The sequence below is a fragment of the Ceratotherium simum genome, chromosome 31 (genome assembly GCF_057802395.1).
Source record: "Ceratotherium simum simum isolate JZ-2026a chromosome 31, ASM5780239v1, whole genome shotgun sequence".
NCBI classification, from domain to species: Eukaryota; Metazoa; Chordata; class Mammalia; order Perissodactyla; family Rhinocerotidae; genus Ceratotherium; species Ceratotherium simum.
This window is the reverse complement of record NC_141930.1, coordinates 491,015-509,619: the sequence shown is the minus strand read 5'-3', so window position 1 is coordinate 509,619 and position 18,605 is coordinate 491,015. Positions and strand designations below refer to the sequence as shown.

General features: G+C 38.5%; 1 long non-coding RNA gene across 2 annotated transcripts in view; it reads left to right on the top strand.

Moving 5' to 3' along the window:
* LOC147913001 (uncharacterized) overlaps positions 1 to 17,503 on the top strand; it is a 38,704-nt gene extending 21,201 nt beyond the window's left edge. Inside the window, exons 3-4 of one of the 2 annotated variants that reach the window (XR_015549268.1) lie at positions 8,086 to 8,219; positions 16,782 to 17,503. This is a non-coding gene — a long non-coding RNA (uncharacterized LOC147913001). The remainder of the gene's footprint in view (positions 1 to 8,085; positions 8,220 to 16,781) is intronic. The other variant, XR_015549267.1, reaches the window with a different exon arrangement.
* The last annotated feature ends 1,102 nt before the right edge of the window (positions 17,504 to 18,605 follow it).

Genomic DNA, 18,605 nt, shown 5'->3' with positions numbered 1-18,605 from the left:
TCCTCCACCTTACACCATCCTACACTACCCACCAGAAGTCAGTGCAATCAGATATTACTCCGCGGTTATCTACAGGCTGATGTGGGAACGCCTTATTCTGGCACTCAATGTGTTTTACAGTCACCAACTCCTCAGGTCTCTCTCACACAGGCTATGCAGTGTGATGAAGTGGGTCATCCCAGGAGGCCCAGAACAAATATTTTGGTTTTTGCCTCGGAATTTCTTTCCTCACTCTCTGATCTTTTTCAATACTAAATTCCAGCCATCATTTATGACTTATTAAATTCCTCCTCTCCATCCATACTCACCACATCTCTAGCTTTTGCCTCTCCTATCAGTGGTTCTGAACCTCGGCTGAATATAAGGTTCAACCTTAAAAAGATACTGGTACTTCAGCCTCACTCCCAGAGATGCATATTTGATTTGTCTGGGGCATGGTCTGGGTATTGAGATTTTCAAACTCTCCCCAGGTGATTCTGGGCAAGGTTAACTACCACTGTCATGTGCATTTCAATCATACATTACATGCACAGTTCATTAAGTAATTTAATAAGACACTCCCCACCTTTGTGATGCTTGTATATTTTAAATTTTTTGGTGGGTCTCATTTGCATCTATATAAACTTTCGTACATTTATGACCTGCTAGTATCACACATAAAATTATTTTATAGTTTTCCTATATTGTAAATACACAAAATATAAAGAAAATAATGTGAATCATCAATAAATATAGTTCTTTTAAATTTGTAATTATATAAATTAGGATTAAAATTTGTCTACCTGTTTCTGTTGCCTTCCACCACCAAAATTAATCACTGTCAGCAAATTATTACATAGCATTCCAGACAATTTCATAAGAGACAGAAGGAACAACAAATTCAAAGGCTCTGATTGTGCTTGTTGAGTTTAGAGAACAGCTAGACAGCTGGTGTGGCTACAGAGGAGAGAGCAGGGGGAGAGTGGTAGGAAGGAACGGAAGCTGTACAATCACGTGGAGACAAATCGTGACCACAGTGTAGGCCATTGTTAGGATTTGGGCTTTTACTTCGAATGAGATGGAGAGCCACTGAAGCATTGCAGAGTCAGAATAGAGAAATGGCATGGTCTGACCTAAATTTTTTAAAGATTACTTTGTATACTTAGAGTGAAGAGCTGGAGTTCGTGGTACGGATTGAAAGGAGAGGCGAGGGAAGTGAGCAGAAGCAAAAATACTGGTTAGGAGACTATTTTAATAATCGAGAAAGAGATAATAGCAGTTTGGTGAGAAGGATTTGGATTTACCAGCGGGGTCTGCTATTGAATTAGGTGTGAGTATGAGAGAGAGGACTTAAGGTTACTCCAAGATTTTTAAACTGAGCAAATAAAGGAAACTTTATTACATACTAGCAACAAGTTCATGTCCCTTTCCTAGTTATAAGATGAAAATGACGATATCTACATCAGACTGTTGTCTGGAGGATTAAATCAGATAATACATAAGAAGTACCAGGACACAGCTTGGCTCACGTCTTCCATTAGTGTTAGATACCACAGAGGGACACAGTCCCTGTAGCCAGTGGAGGTCAGTGAAATCTGAGATTAAGTCATCAACTTAGGCACCTACTGGCCAGGAGACTGGAGTGATCGCTATGTGCCACATTTATAGCCAGTCCAGCCATGTTGGTCACAATATCCAAACAAGAAAGACGTGACTCATGACAGTATTTATCAAGCAGCCTTGAAATTTAGAATTTCCACAGAGGACTGGGAAATCTAAGCTCTGTTAGTTGGGTACTTGGGTGTTTAGCTGGTTGCTTGAGTTTTGGGTAGGAGAGGAACAGATGGTCATGAGAAGTATCTATTTAAGTAAAACATACAAACTGCAGCAAAATAATTGACTACAAGGGAAAACAAACCCAGCACCAGGTGTGGTAACGTGGATATATGCATAAGTCCAAAGATTTGGGAGTGGGGGATGGAATGAATAGGCGGTGTATGGAGGACTTGTAGGGCAGTGAAACTACTCTGCGTGATACTCTAATGATGGATTTATGTTATTACACATTTGTCCAAACCCACAGAATGTACACTAAAAATGGACCTTAATGTAAACTATTGATTATGATGTGTCAATGTAGTTATCAGTTGTAACAAATGTCCCACTCTGGAGGGGAATGTTGATAATGGGAGAGGTGATGCACATGTAGGGGCAGGAAGTATATAGGAGATCTCTGTACCTTCCCCTCAGTTCTGCTGTGAACCTAAAACTGTTCCAAAAACAATAAAGCCTTAAAAAAAAGTCCAAAGGAGGTAGTAAAAAGAACCAAAACCTTAGTGAAAATGAAAGTCATTGTAAGGTCAACAAGACCAGCACAGTGTGGGCCTTAATAATTACTTCTCGATGAGTAAATGAAGAAAGAGTAATCACATATCAGTAATCTAAGAGGATTCTTGATTAATCACATATCAGTAATATAAGAGGATTCTTGAGTGCCCCTGCAGTGATTTAACATTTAATACAGTGTAAAGGGGACATGGGTTCAAATCTAAGATTTAATATTTATTATTGTGCTGTGACACAACAGCTTTGAGGCTTATTTTCTTCATCTGTGAAAAAGGAATGGAAATTCTTACCTCAAGGGCTTTAAAAAGGATTAAATATATGAAAGTTCTGGAATGTCTAGGAAGGTTTCAACAAATGTCAGTGGTTATGTGAAACTGAAGAAAAAAGATACCTGAGATCAGGAATACTGAGAAGTGTTTACAGATCTGTGGTGAGAAGAGACCGGAATGTAAACAAAACCACACAGATGGCCTCCATATTGCTAATGGCGCCAGGTGTCTAAGCGACTTGCTAAGTAATCCTGTATGCAATTTATCAATAATATTGTTCAGGTCCCCTCATCTAATTCCTCTTGTTGCTACCATTCGTCTAAATTACCATGCAACTTCAGGTATTGTAAATCAGACATACTTGAACCAAGGAGACATAATTGTCCATCTGGCTGTGATTTGGAGCCAAGGCAGGAACCACATGTGCTAGACGAGAAGTTAGAGACGCACATTTAGAGACAACCACTGCTCAAACCAGCATTGCTCTCTATTATCACAGAACTGAGCTTCATAAAACGGCACCCAAAAAGATACACTTCCTGTTTTGGTTAGCCAGAAAGTTCTCCAAAATGGCACAAAAATAAACACCATTCTTTTTTGGTTGATTCTGATAAGTCTTGTCCTAACTTTAGGTGTATCCATTAGCTTTCTTATAATATTTAACTAATGCCACACTGTGGTGGTTAATTTTATGTGTCAGCTTGACCGGGCCACGGGATGTCCAGGTATCCGGTTAATCATTATTTCTGGGTGTGTCTGTGAGGATGTTTCTGGAGAGATTAGCACTTAATTGGTGAACTGAGTAGAGCAAACGGCCCTCTCCAACGTGGGTGGGCATTATCAAATTCGTTGAGGGCTGAATAGAACAAAAAGGTAGAAGAAGGAGGAATTCACTCTCCACCTAACTATTTGAGCTGGAACATCAATCTTCTCCTGATTCAGAACTCTTGGTTTTCAGACCTTCAGATTCAGACTGGAATTGACACCATCGGCTCTCCAGCTCCCAGGCATTGAAACTACCCCACAGCATGGAGATCCTGGGTCTTCAGCATGCAGACAGCAGATCACAGGCCTTCCCAGCCTCCTGGTCATATGAAACATTTCCTTATAATAAATCTCATTCTCTAGATAGATAGATAGATATAGATATAGATATCCAGCTGGTTATATTTCTCTGGAGAACCCTGGCCAATGTACATACATCTAAATATATATCCAAAAGTTGGAAAATTGGATATGCCTTGCTCATGAAAGTTACTCTGCAGAATTTTAATCATTAAACATCTCATTGGAAAGTTGATTATATTACCAACTGAATATTAAAACAAACTAAGTATTTTCAGGCTGGATTCCATAAAACACTAACTCCGTATGCTGGTCCTTTGCCTGCTTTCTTTTAGATTCACTTTGTAACACAGGGAACTACATTCCCCAGAAACCTTTGCCAACAGGCTTCTGTACCAATGGGTGGTCTGATGAGGGTTGGAAGGTGCTAGGAAGGAGAGGCCGGGGTATTTCTAACCCTGTATCTCTGCTAGAGTGCTATTTCCAGCACCAACTGGAACTTTCCTGTAATTGCCAGCTCTCACAGGACAAACATTCTCTCCCTGGTCCCAACTCTCCAGGCAGGTCAGCCCTGCTTGGGGAGTCTGGTGACCCCAGATCCCGGATCCTATGATGCCACCCTTCCTAGAGTTGGAAGTAGCTTTCTGGTATCACTAGATTTGCATTGCCTCACTGTCCCATGTTAGGCTTATTAGCTTTTCTATCACTGGTGCAAAAATTTCTTTGTAATATACCCCTTCATTTGAAATAGTTAGGGTGGTTTCTATTTTCTTGATTGTATTTGATTCATAAGAATTAAAAGGTGCTGATTTTTTTCCAGCTTTATTGAGGTATAATTGACAAATAAGACTAAGACATTTAAAGTGTACAGCATGATGATTTGACATATGTATGCGTTGTGAAAGATTTCCTCCCATCATGTTAATTAACACATATTTACCTTTTTTTTCATTTCTGTGAGGAAGATTAGCCCTGAGCTACTATCTGTTGCCAATCCTCCTCTTTTTTCTGAGGAAGATTGGACCTGGGCTAACGTCTGTGCCCGTTTTCCTCTACTTTATATGGGACACCGTCACAGCATGGCTTGATAAGCAGTGTGTAGGTCCGCACCCGGGATCTGAACCCACACACCCCTGGCCGCCAAAGCTGAGGGTGCGAACTTAACTGCCATGCCACTGGGCTGGCTTCCATTTACCTTTTTTTTTGATGAGAACATTGAAGTTCTACTCTCTTAGCAAATTTCCATTATACATCACAGTGTTATCAACTATAGTCACCATGTTTTACATTAGATCCTCAGACCTTATTCATCTTATAGCCGATAGTTTGTACCCTTTTACCAACTTTTCCCTATTTCCCCCACACCCCCAGCCCCTGACAGCCACATTTCTACTCTCTGTTTCTATGAGTTTGACTAAAATGCTGATTAAAAAAAAATTTGTCAAAAAATATCTTAGAAAGAGATATCTCAGCAAGAGTTTGTTGCCTGTAGAAATTCCCACAGCCCTTCGTATACTACAGCGCAGAGTGAGGGAAGTGTGTGCAGCATCTCCCTGCCTTATGACTGCTAAGAAGATTTTTTTTTTGTCTCATGGAATATCTACAAATGCCTCATAGAAGTGGTGTTACACAGAACATAATTTGCAAATACTGATCAAAGTAAACTATTTACAGTCTGAAAATTTTGTATATGTAAGACATGATGAACCACTTTTTAGACTCTCCATCCATGGTCATTTGACGCATTCCTGGATGCAAAAACCTAAAACAAATACATTGAAAATTAAAGGAAAGATGCATGGGCTCAGGCACACAGAAATTCTCTCTCTGATTTTAAATCTACTTACAATATTATGGTGGGCAAAGGCAAGTTATTTCATGCTGAAACACCTTTTACAAATTTGGTGATTGGATCCATTTTGTGGAGTTTGCACCCTGAAAATGCCACTGCATCTCATTTATAATCAAACCGACAGGGTTTGAAATGATATTAAATGTGCCAGATTGGGGGAAAAAATCCAAATGGATTCATACAGAATGTTATTAACTTGGAAATGGTTCAATGGGCATTTGGCATTTCCACATTGGTAGGTTTAATTTGTTGAGTGAGAACAATGAGCTAGAGAGATATAGAGCTCTATATTTTTTGCCATTTTAACATTTATGTTTGTCGTTTATGAACTTGGGCTGAGAATTGATTAAATTTCTGCCTTGTAGCTTTCAAGTTTTGTAACATATGGAAGTTTTGTTGTATTCACCTAATTCTCTCATAAAGGGTCAGTTTAAATGTAGACTTTTCCATATGAATAGTTAGCTAAAACAAGAGCAAGAAAAATAAAAGCAGTAAAGATATCTGTAAATAGACTCAATGGTCCACACAACTATTCGGCGTGAAGTATCTGTGGTTTAAGAGCTTAAGATACTTTTACAAGGTCAAGACAAGTATATGTTGTATAAAGATGAAATAGCCGTTTTCATTAATGAAGTGAAACTAAAAAAGAAACAGGGATAAATATCAGAAAAGAGTAAAGTATACAGGATGAGCTCAAAAGCAAAAACGATTCAATGAACCAAGGTCTATAGACATGGCAGAGACAATTCCTTAATATCTGAATTCCCCACAATGATCAGCAAAATGCCTTGTGCATAGCAGTGTTCCATAAATAGGAGTGAATTCTCTCTATGTAACTTGTTGTCAGAGTCAAAACAGTGAATTGGGAATTAAGAGATTTGGGTGATAGAGTCCAGCTTTACTGTAACCAGATATGGGGCTTGGGTTAATCACTCAATCACATTCATTCATTCATTCATTGCACAAATATTTATTCCCCTACTCCATGACAGGCACACAGAGAGAGGACAGACAGTAAGAAAGCAAAGAAATACACACATTAGAGAAATCTCAGAATTAAAACAGGTCAATGAAATAGCAAATGACAAAGTGGCTCTTTAGTTGAGTATGAATGTCCTCTGTGAGTTCAGCATTCCAGGTCGAGAGAGGGCAACGAGGAGATGCTGAGATGCTTGGCAGGTGCCAGCAGCCAGTGAAGTTGGATCATAACGGGTAAGGGAAAGGAAGGAAGGCAGGAGTCAGATCACGTAAGGCTTCATCATCTCTCCAGAACTTTCTTTTCTCATTCACAAAGTGAGGTGTTTGGGGAAAACAGATTTCAAGAACTCTTCGAGTTCTAAAAGTCTCTGATCTCTGTCATTAAGATAAAATTTCATGAATACATTGGGAAGAACAAGAGGATAAACCAAGGACAACACAAGATGATTAATGGAGTGTCTTGGAGGGAAAACAAATCATAAAAATTTAGTAGTGACTGTGATTTTTAATTACTATCACCAAAAGAGTCTTTTACCTACAAGGCAAAATGCAGTAGAAAGTGCAATGTATTACGTATTAGCAACTTAAACAAATCAGCTTTACTATATTTTTTTCCTTGGAGTTGTCATATATGATATTATATTTTATTCAAAAAAGATTAAGTTGGTTTTCATCATTGCATATTCCAAAGTGCGAGTCATTTCGGTTCAATTACTTATTCATCTCTGTTACCTGATTTGCTAGATAAAGATGGAATAGCTATCAATAAATACTGCAGAAACGTCCATTCCGTCATTTCCTTAAGAGTTCTCCATGGAGTTTAGATCTCTGGGATGTTATATTACATAGAGAAAGTAACCCATCTTCGGTCAGTGCAGTAAAAGTACACTCAAGGAACAGCAGCTGTAAGTGAGCGTGAAAAACATTATTATGCAGAAGAAATTCTACTACAAATTGTAATGCCACATTTGCAACAAAAGCTTCAGCCAATTGCACTGGGAGCTCTGAGCTGAGATGTTCATTCAGAGCTGTCCCAAAGTGAAACAAGGGGCCAGGTCTTTGTAATAACTCCTTGACCAGTCAGTGGATGTAGGCCAGGGGCCATAAGGGCAAGGCAGCTTCCTTCATCTGAAGACGATGTACAGAAAGAAACAGCTCTGAGCCATCAGCAGCCAACACTCCTGCAGCTGGGGTAATGAGGGCCTGAGTCCTGGAAGGAGATCCTAGCGGGGCACCCCATCATGCACTACACCTGGCCACTAGGGGCGCTAGAGTGCAGTACAGCAAAGAACATGGGGGCTAAGAGTACGGAATTGGGTTGGAACCAGGACTCTTGCTTGTTGTGAGATTTTGAGTCAGTTTTGAACGGGCCTGATCTATTTTATGGTCTACAAAATAAAGTTTGTGGCCTATAAGACAGCTTATTCAAAGATCATCTCTACTGCTTTCCTGCTTATGTCAGAATGGAAAGCAGGTGTTTCTACAATTCCATGACTCTCACTGGAACTTTAAAAAGTGCCCACATGTCTCACACATCTTTCTTTTCACCCTAGAGTGGTGACAGGTCCAGGGCTAACCTGCTTACTCTTTCCCCAGATGGTCTCTCTTCCTCTGGCAGGAAATTATTCCTGGGGCTACTGCTGTCACCTGAGCAAGCCTGGGGAGAACCAGACCAGTTTTGGAACCAGCACTGATGCAAATGCCCTCCTCACTGCTTCTGGCCCAGACAGGTGAGATGTTTTGTGCCCATGCTGATGTGCGTACTAAAACAGCTTAGGGCTTTGGGAAGGAAACAGACAGAGCAGACCATTCTAGGCTATCCACGAAAATCTTGCTCAAGAAAAGCGTTTCTCCATTTGGCTCAGCCCAGCCTATTTAGGTTTTCTAAACCCAAGATTCAGCTATTTAGAGGAGTAGAGCTACATGGCCTATAAAACACATTTCATTTGTACTTTAGGTTCTTCTAGTATAAGTCACTGAATCTTCTGCTAAACTTTGAAGTTGTTTCTGCAGTTATATCCCACTCACTTGATTTTATTGGTTCGGAAAACATTTATCGAACATTTTTCTTGTACCAAGCCTGGGAATGAGGGAAGACACAATGATCAATCAGATATGGTTCCTCTCCTCAAAACCTCAGATGTAACTGTGAAGATAGATAACTGAGCAGGTAATTACAATAGTATTAATATTAGTATGTAGAGGTAGTCATAGGTTGCTGTGAGAATACATATAAAGCCTTAACTTTTCTAGATAAGAAGGAGTTATTGAGATAAAAGGGGTCGGGGGAGGAGGTGAATAGGGTAAGAGAACTTCAGATGAAAGGACCAGCATGTAGAAAGGCTTAAGAGAGAAAAGGGAAAGTCTGGCCTACATTAAGGTTCTCAGGTGGCTCACTGTGACGGAAGCTAAGAGCGCAAGTGTGGAATTATGAGAGACGAGGTGTCTAGTAAGGAGTTCTGCGGTATCCTGAAGACATTTTTGAGCCTTTGGTAATAATCAATGATCAAACAAGATCTTATTTGTCTTTTTAAATACTTTAATTTTTAAAATATTATGGTAACAGTAACAATATTAATAATTAATACTCTTGTTTATTTACAGTTACCTTGCTAAGCATTTTATATTTACTATCTCAATCACTCTGCATGACAATCTTATGAGCACAGGACTATTAGCATTCCCACTTTACATATATGAAATATGAGATTCAGAAAGGCTAAATAACTTGCCCAAGGTATAACTGTAATGAGAATGAATTTGCAGGGGTCTGGTCTGGAGTCAGGCAGAGCATCTAGAGGACCACTAGAGTAACAAGGTAGGAAACGATGATATGGGAGAACACAGAACATAAATGAAGGCAGTGGCAATGAAGATAAAGCGAAGGGGTCAGATCACATGGAAGTTGAAGAGGTAGAACCTACATGATCAGAGATAACCTAGCTGTGTTGGATGCGGGAGATGGAGCTTTCTTGCTGTCGACGCTGGGGGTTGGTGATGCCGTTCACTGAGGCAGTGAGTGCTGGGAGAACGTTTGGAAGAGCTACGTGCAAAGATGAAAAATTTAGATATGCATGGGTTGAATTTGAGGTCTTTGTGGGACGTTTTAAAGATAATGCTTAGTATGCATGCAGGTATATAGGTTTAGCTAAGGAGCATATCTGAAATACGGAGAGTAATATGGGATTCATCAGGTAATGGAGAGTATTTGGAGTGATGGGAGGTGTGCGGAAAAGAATTAACAATAGCAGGCCTGAGACTGCTGTCTTTGGAACACCCTACTTCTAAGGCTGGCCCTCTGCTAGCATCTGGGAAGTTGGCATCTGAAACATTCTCTGATAAGGTGGTTTCGCTCTGTCTGGACTATTTGTACATTCAAACCATGTATTGATGATGAACACCTGCTTCCTTCTGGGAATCTGGAATTTTAGTAGTTGCTAGGCAGATAATGCCTACATGAACAGCCCTCAACAAAACCCCTAAACTCTGAGTCTCAAATGGGCTTCTCAGGCATAAATGCTGCACACATGTGGCTGCAGGGTCACTGCTGGAGAGAGTACTCCAGGTGACCTCTCTTGGGAAGGGAGAACACGGGAAGCTTGGGCATGGGTTCCTCCAGACCCCACCTGTGTCTTTTCCCCTTACTGAGCTGTCTGTAGATCCCTGCTCTGTCTCTGCAGTAAATGTTAGCAATGAGTACAGGTATGTGCTTAGTCCTGGGAGTCTCTCTAGTGAATTACCGAATGTGTGGGTGGTCTTGGAGAGATCTGAAACAGGAATATACAAGATTACCCAGGAGGTCACAGGTAACTTTACTTAGAATGGTGGTAGGGGTGGGAACCGTACTTCAGTGGGGTTAGGAATGCACTGGGGGGTGAAGGAGGTGTGGACAGAGTCTAGATATTTCTTCCAAGAGCTTTACCTTAAAAAAAATTAAAAGGGGGCCAGCTCAGTAGTGTAGTAGTTGGGTTTGGCGCACTCCACTTCGGTGGCCTGGGTTCGTAGATTCAGATCCTGGGCATGGACCTACACAACTCATCAAGCCATGCCATGGCGGCATCCCACATACAAAATAGAGGAATATTGGCACAGATATTAGCTCAGGGCCAATCTTCCTCACACACACACACACACACACACACACAAGACAGAAGGAAATATTTAGAGGAATGCAAAAGAAGTCATGTGGTTTACAAGAATTTGGGTTGGAAAAGCCTTGAACATGTCTACATGCTGAAGGGGAGAACCAATAAAGAGGAGAATATGCAGATGCAGACTAGAGAAAAGATCCACCAGAGGAAGAAGGAGAGGTCAGATCCAGAACAACAGCAGCATATTTTGCCCCAGAGCCAAGGGGGGGCCATCCTTACGCAGAGACAACAAAGAAGGGAAAAGATAAAATGGTGAGTAGAGGAAGAAAGAAACTTGAGGGCATTTTTGTCTAATGGCTTTGGCTTATTTATTTTTTATTTTTTTGGTGGTGTTTTGCTTCATTTTTTTGTGAATTAGTGGATTAATTGAGCAGTAGTATGCAATGTAATAAAAAAATGAAATTAATTTAATTTCCACTGAATTCGGTGTAGGTTGGCTGAATTGATAAGTCATATTAATTACTCTTAGAACCAAAGATTTCTCTGGACTCAAAGACCATCTGAATTGGAGAAGATCTTACAACTGTCTATACTAACCCTCCTTCCAATAAATGAATTGGATTCAAATGTCCTTGTACTATGCTCATCTGGCCTCTGTTTCAACACTTCCAGGAAAGGGTGGCTCAATCTTAGTATATAACGTAAACACTTGTTGTTTCTGAACAGACAAATCGCCAAAAAGTTCTTTCCAAGACTGCCCATTTTCTATTCTACAATAGCTATCTTTTGTTATTAATTTTTCATCCTGCAGCTAACCACATTTATTTTCCATTTTCCACATGGAAGCTCTTCGAATATCTGCAGATATGTGTTGTCACTGAATCTTCTCTTCCCTAGGATAACAGAGCAGGTCCCTTTAAAATGATCATAAAACATTATTTCTGGACCCCTACCCATCCCATTGCCTTTCTTTCCCTGGAGCATCATATTAGCAATGCCAGTGACATCAGAAAAATGCACTTGTATTATCAGGCTGAAGTACACTACGGGCAAAATTGTGGGCTTTGCAGACAGGCAGACCTAGGTCTGAGTATTTGATGGCCAGTGGTCATTGTTTAACCTTGGGAAAGTTGCTTAAATTATGTAAGTCTTGTTTCTTCATCTACAAAATATTAATGAATAAGACACTGCATGGGGCAGTTATGAGGAATGGATGAAATCATAGAAATAAAGCAGTTAGCATAGTATCTGAATATATTAGTCAAATATATATTCTTACTTCATTCCTTTTTTCTGAGCTGATTGTTTAACCAATAAGCATCTGCATTTAGAAGACTAAGCTTAGGTTGACCTTGCAGTATACCATTGTCACCACTTCTAGAAATGACTCGTTATCCTAATAGCAAGTCAGAAATTAACGTTTCCTTATTGCCACAAAAGCAATATCAACTGAATGTGTCCATTCTCCTTGTCCAACGTGTTCTCTTGACTTTCTTATTGATTTGTTATTCAAGCAACAAAGATTGAGTGCTTACTATCTGTCAAGCAGTATTTTAGTCATTGGAGAAACAACAATGAAAAATACTCATGGAGTTTATTTTCTAATGGAGAGGCAGAAAATATACAAGATAAGTAAGTGAATTACCTATTATGTCAGAAAATAATAAATGTCAAAGAGGAAAAATAAAGTAGAAACAGGAAAGTCAGAAGCCTTGTGGGATGGGGAGAGATCTGAGGATTTACATGGGGGGGGGGCCAGGGAAGGCCTTCCTGAGGAGATATTTGAGTAAAGACCTGAGGGATCTGTGGACACCTGGAGGAAGAGTGGCCCAGGCACAGAAAGAGCAAAGACAAAAGTCCTGAGGCAGGAATGTGGCCGGGGATGTGGTTACAGCAGGATGTGTAATGGGGAATCAAGCAGGCGGTGAGATTAAAGAGGTAATGGTATCCATCACGTAAAACCCTACAGGTCATAGTAAAGACTTTCAAAGTGTGGTCCCTGGATTAGCATCAGAAACATCATCTGGGATGATCATTTGTCACCTGGAAATTGTTTGGAATACAAATTTCCAAGCCCCACTCCGGACCCACAGAATCAGAACCTCTGGGGGACCAAGGTCCAGCCACCTGCCTTAAAACCAGCCCTCCAGTGGATTCTGGTTCTCACTCTAGTTTGAGAACCCCTGGCCTCATAGGTGATAAAGGAAGCTATGGGAGGGCTTGAGCAGACAGATGAGTGCCACGATCTGGTTGACACTCAAAATCACTCCTTCTGCTGTATTGAATACATACTTAAGGCAGAAGCAATGAGATCACTTGATGAGACTTCTAGATAATCTAGGGTAAAGGATGACATTGGTTGGACTTGGTATTGGCAGAGGAGGTAGTTGAGAAATTACGGAATTCTGGATATATTTTGAAGGTAGGCTCAACCAAACGGTTGGGATAGAAGAAAGAGAGAAGGCAAGGATGACTACCAAGGTTTCAGCTGGAGAATCAGGAAGAATTGAACTGCTGTAACTTTTAAATCTTCTCCTCTTGCAAAAATAATCTTGAATCTGGAAATTTAAAACAAAATAAAGACTTTTTCTTATCTCTTTATGCTTTATTCTGTCATATTAGTAATAGGTACGTGGGAGAAACAACATTCTAACAGTGAGGATAAATACTTTTGAGGCTTTCACAGTTCAGAGTTTTTACATGAATTGTAAACTTATTTCTCAGAAATAAGACAAGTTTTAGCTCTGAATTATATTTACAAAAGACATTATTATTATTACTATTATTATTATTGGCCAATTTTCTGAGAACCCTCAAACAAAATTTGAAAACTGTGAGTTACCTGGAAACTGTGCCCTGTCAACTTTTAATAATTTTGATTATGGTAGAGAGAAAACGGGTTATCATTAGAGTCTTTGAACATCTCCTTCTTGTTCATATGGAAAATTCAAACGCAAGATGTGCTACCTGGTGAATTCAGACACGCTTTAGGTAAAGGCCAAGCAGTGATTCTCTCCTCTTTTATAAGCTCTCTGCCCAGAATTACACCATCAGTAACAAACTGACTGGGTACCATTTTAAATCAAAGTGCTTCACTTTTTCACAATTTGTCTTTCTTCATTAACAGTATCAATGATTCCCATAGACCATTTGATTTCTAGATAGATAATTTCTGATTTCCAAATACAATCAATTTTTGAATCTCCAAACCAGTGGAGTAGAGCTTTGGGGGGGATCCTGCCAAACACAAACCCATCCAGACCATTTTATCTTCACTTTCGGAATTCATTTCCATGGTTTTCCTTTTTTTGTTAGAGTTTGTCAGTAGTCAAAATGCATATTATCAAAAACATGTTAACATAGCTTTTTCATGTAATAGTTCCTGAGATTATTTTAAGATTAAAGGTGACAAGAGAAGATGTTTTGGTAGTGTAGTTTTGAACTAGTTGGACACAATGCATTATGCAATATGATGTTTTTCTTTTTTTGAGATCTGGGATTATACATTTCGGGTCCAGTCCACGCATTTACACTACAATCATGGTCATTTTGCAACCACTGCCTTAGAGGTTAGCTGCTGCCCTGCATTTTCAAAGAATCACTACATCTTAGTATTGCGAAGAATCTTATAGCCCAGCTCATCTGACCTTCAACAAGTAAACATTATAACATTTAGAAGATTTTCTTCTAGCATCTGCATAAACCTTTCCAGAGATGAGGAGGACATAGCAACCCAGCCTTTGCCCTACACCCTAGATAAAATCTTGTGCTCTTGAGCCCATGTTGTCTGGCTCTACCACTAATCACAACTCATGTTTAACCACCACCTGAAAGTCTTTCAGCAACAACACTTCAGTCATTGAAGACTTTCAGATTTGGTTCACCGTTGGCTGCTCCAATTTTAATGCTGACATAATCCTGAGAAATTTCTAAGTCTGTGATATGTCTAACCCAATATTATTTGGTAATTTCTTCTTAAACTTAATGATCTTAGCACCTCTCTTCCTTAACTCTGCCTTCCACCCGGATACTCAAAAGAGAATTTTGAAATCAAGCCAGATTTCTTTTCTCTCCCCTACATATTTAATTAAATAAGCATATTTTGCTGATTTTTCTATCCCTGCTTCCCTCAAATCAATCACTTTTTCCACACCCTAGTGCTAACTCTGTAGTTCAGAACCTCATTAGCTCCTGTGTGGTCTCACCATAATAATCTCCTAACTGGTATTACCCTAAAATTCTACTTTCCATGTCTTCCCGTAGACTAAATTGAAAATATGCATAGTATGCTTCAATGATGGTTTATCATCTACAGAATAACTCCAAACTCATTCAAGGGCACATGTGACCCTGACTGTTATGACCTCCTTCTTTCTAACCACGATTATCACTCATCATTCCCTTTCTCAAAAGTCATATTCCAGAATTTTGTAATACTTAGAGAATTCAATCATCCCATAATTTGTACTTCCATGCTTTTGCACAAGTTTGACTCTACCTGGAATGTTCTGCTCTTTCTTCCTACAGAAACCCATTACCTTTCTGGAGAATTTCTACTCATCTTGAAAGCCTCAGATTAATCATTACCCTCTTTATGAAAGATTCCTTAATTGCTGCAGGCTAACACGATCACTTCCTCCTTTGTGCTGCCACTGTGCCTTACGCACACTGCTATTGTTATAGATTATATATATATTTTTGTGAGGACGATTGGCCCTGGGCTAACATTTGTGCCCATCTTACTCTGCTTTACATGGGATGCCACCACAGCATGACTTGATAAGCAGTGCATCGGTCCATGCCCCTGATCCGAACCCACAAACCCCAGGGTGCCACAGTGGAGCATGTGAACTTAACCGCTACGCCACCAGGCCAGCCCCTAGATAATATATTTGATTAAATATCATAGTATTCAAATTATCTCCTCTTTCAGACTCAGTATTTTGGTGTATGGGTTTATTGTGTGTGTGATTTTATTTGTATCCCCAATGCCTCTCCATCCTTGGTGCCCAGCCAATCTTGGCAGACTCAGAAGGTAAATGAATAGATGGACACTTTTAGAGTGAATTTTACCTTAGAGATGTAGGTAAATTTGACAATTTTTCTGACAGAGGGACAACAAAATAAGCATATGTTTTGAGAGAGAAGGTAATAAATAAAATATGACTATGACATTCATAATAATGAGCTTGATAATTAAGAGAATAATCACAATATCAATGCTATGTCCAGGACTTTTACATAAGAGAAATAGAATCAATCAACATATTGTCTCTCAAAACAGAGTAAAAGCTATGACAGTAAATGAGCTGGAATTTTCTTGAGAAACAGAAACCAGTCAGGGTAAAATCACATGATATTTTTAAATAGATGAAAGCTTATATTTGTGTAATTCTTATACAGTCACAAGTTCTCTACCCTTTTCATTTCAAAGGAAATTATGATTGTTATCTGACTTGATGTTGATGAACAAGGAAAGTTTTAGTTTAAGAACAGTCACAAAACAATATCCAAATAAGAGCTTGCGTATTAGTCTTAGAATAAGGTTTTATGAAACTGCAGAATAATCCTCCTTCAAATAGTCAAGATACCAAAGAGGAAATTGAAGATACAGCTGTGAACTTTGATTCATATTGTCAAATCTATGCACCAAAGGTTATAATGGAGATAATGATAAAATTCTAATTGACTTTAAAACATATGACTTTAGTTCAAAATATTACTTCAAATCAGGAAAATTCACATCACGTTTTAAATGATTCAAACCATCACTCAGAAAGGAAATATAGACTCGTCTCCATTCTGTCCTGCTCCAAGGATTATCAGTGCACACATGTTCACTTCAAAACTGTACCTCTCCTGCCAGTCCATTCAACAACATTAACAACATTTTTCACCAGTTCTAAAATACTAAAAGGTGCACTTTTTTAGTATTTTAACATTTTTAAACTGGAAATGCATGTAAAAATTGGTGATATCTCATAGTTTAATTCACATAACTTATTAAATTTTATTGTGAAAGAACATAATGGTGCAGAGATCACAATACATGGGGGTCTTAGAGATTTGAAGACATAGGTTAAATGCCTATTTTTTGACTATTTTTTCACTGTCAACCCAGGTGATGATAACTGAACTAAAAAGAAAATTACAGTTTTTGCTACTCCAGTGTCACAGAATATTTTATTTCATCTCTTCTAGGCATACCAAGAAAAATGATCAACAAAAGGAAACCAAAATTTTCTACCCAGAAGAAAACCTGAGTGAATTTCCACATCTGAATTTCTAGTTACTATTTGAATAATGGCTAAGTTGTCATATATTTTGATTCTTCAACATGATATAAAAATCATTAAACTCAGCAAAAAGCCATTTGGATAATAAAATAGTTGTTTCCATCTCAAACACAGTCAACACTCTACTCAATACCCACAGCGGCCCACAGGACACACATTTAGACTGAGAATTACACACCACCTCACTCTCTTTGCCCTCATTCCTGGAAAAGTGACTGGTTTTCAAGCTTATCCTCACACTCTTGCTGCTAATGCTCTCACTTCTTACGGAGTGTGACCCTTTGTTACGTCTCAGACCCACTCTACTTGTTTAGTCAACAGCATACTGTCTAATGCCTTAGCATTCCTAATTCTTCCAACTCCCTGATTTGAACTCTGAAACTTGCTCCATCAGGTTCTTCTTCCCTCCCTCTCCTTCCTGCCATCTGCTCATTTGCCCCATCACCCCGAGTCCGCTGGGACCTCCTTGTTACTTCAGGTCATCCGTGTTCTTCTCTTTATGAACCCATTTCTGTATATTATTGACCCTATGATCCCCAATTCCTTTATTTATTAATAAATTCCTGATTGGGTCTCTTCTTCACCCACACTCCTTAATACCTTGTGTTTCTCCTTCTCAGTATATGTTTGAGGCTTGTTTTACATTTAATTGTATGGTTATTTTATGCAAATTTTTCTCCCACACCAAGCTTCACCATCATAAGAATAAGAGCCACTTCTAGGACAGATTGCTTTTAATGACTGCTTGATAATCTTCTGAAGTTTATCTGTTTCTGCTTGATTGGATATTTGCGTTGTTTACATTTTTTCATTAAAAATATCTTAAATACAATCTACCTTACTATTCTAGAATTTTCTGTAGAAAGAAATTTTCAAGGTGGGATACGTAAAAATTAATGTTCTTAAAGCTTTTGATACATATTTTCATATTGCTTTCTAGAAAGAGAATAGAAATGTAGCCATCCAGCAATAACCTATGATGCCCTGCCTTACACTATCTTCAACATCATTCAATATTAAAATTTTAAAAAAACTTTTGATAATTTGATAGGCTTAAAAATATATTTTTGCTTTTAATCTGTAGGGCTTGATTTAAATTTGGTTTAAAATTATATCTTAATTATAAATATATCATTTATATTTATAAGGACAATCAGTTATAATTATACTTCTGTCAATAGCCTGATCTTATGCTTTACTCTTTTATCCATTTAGGTTTTCATATTTACATTATAATTTGTATAAACCCATAATAACATATCATTTTGTCAATTTTTAAAAATTTGATTTTTATTTTAGAGTATTTTCGCATGAAAGCCTTATATTTATGTAATACTTTTCTTAATTCTGTAATGATTTTTAGGCATTGAAATTCCCTTCACACCGAGATATAGTAAAAATTTCTATTTTATTCAATATGGTTTTATTTGCTAATTTTAACTCTAAAGTTCACCTGAAATTTATTTTGTTATATAGTATGAGATGATTCTTTTCATAAAATTCTAATTGCAGTTCAGTTTAAGACATTAGATTAAGTATAGATCCTCATATCCCTTCTGACATCTTTCTGAAATGACAACAAAGGGATAAAAATAATGTAAACCTACAATGACAGGGAAAGGGAAGGAGAAAACAAAATTTTGGAATCTAGAAAGCAGATAAAACTAGCTAATTAAGTTAGCAGATTTGAAAAGCTGAAAACCAGACAAGAAATTGTGGAACTTGAGAT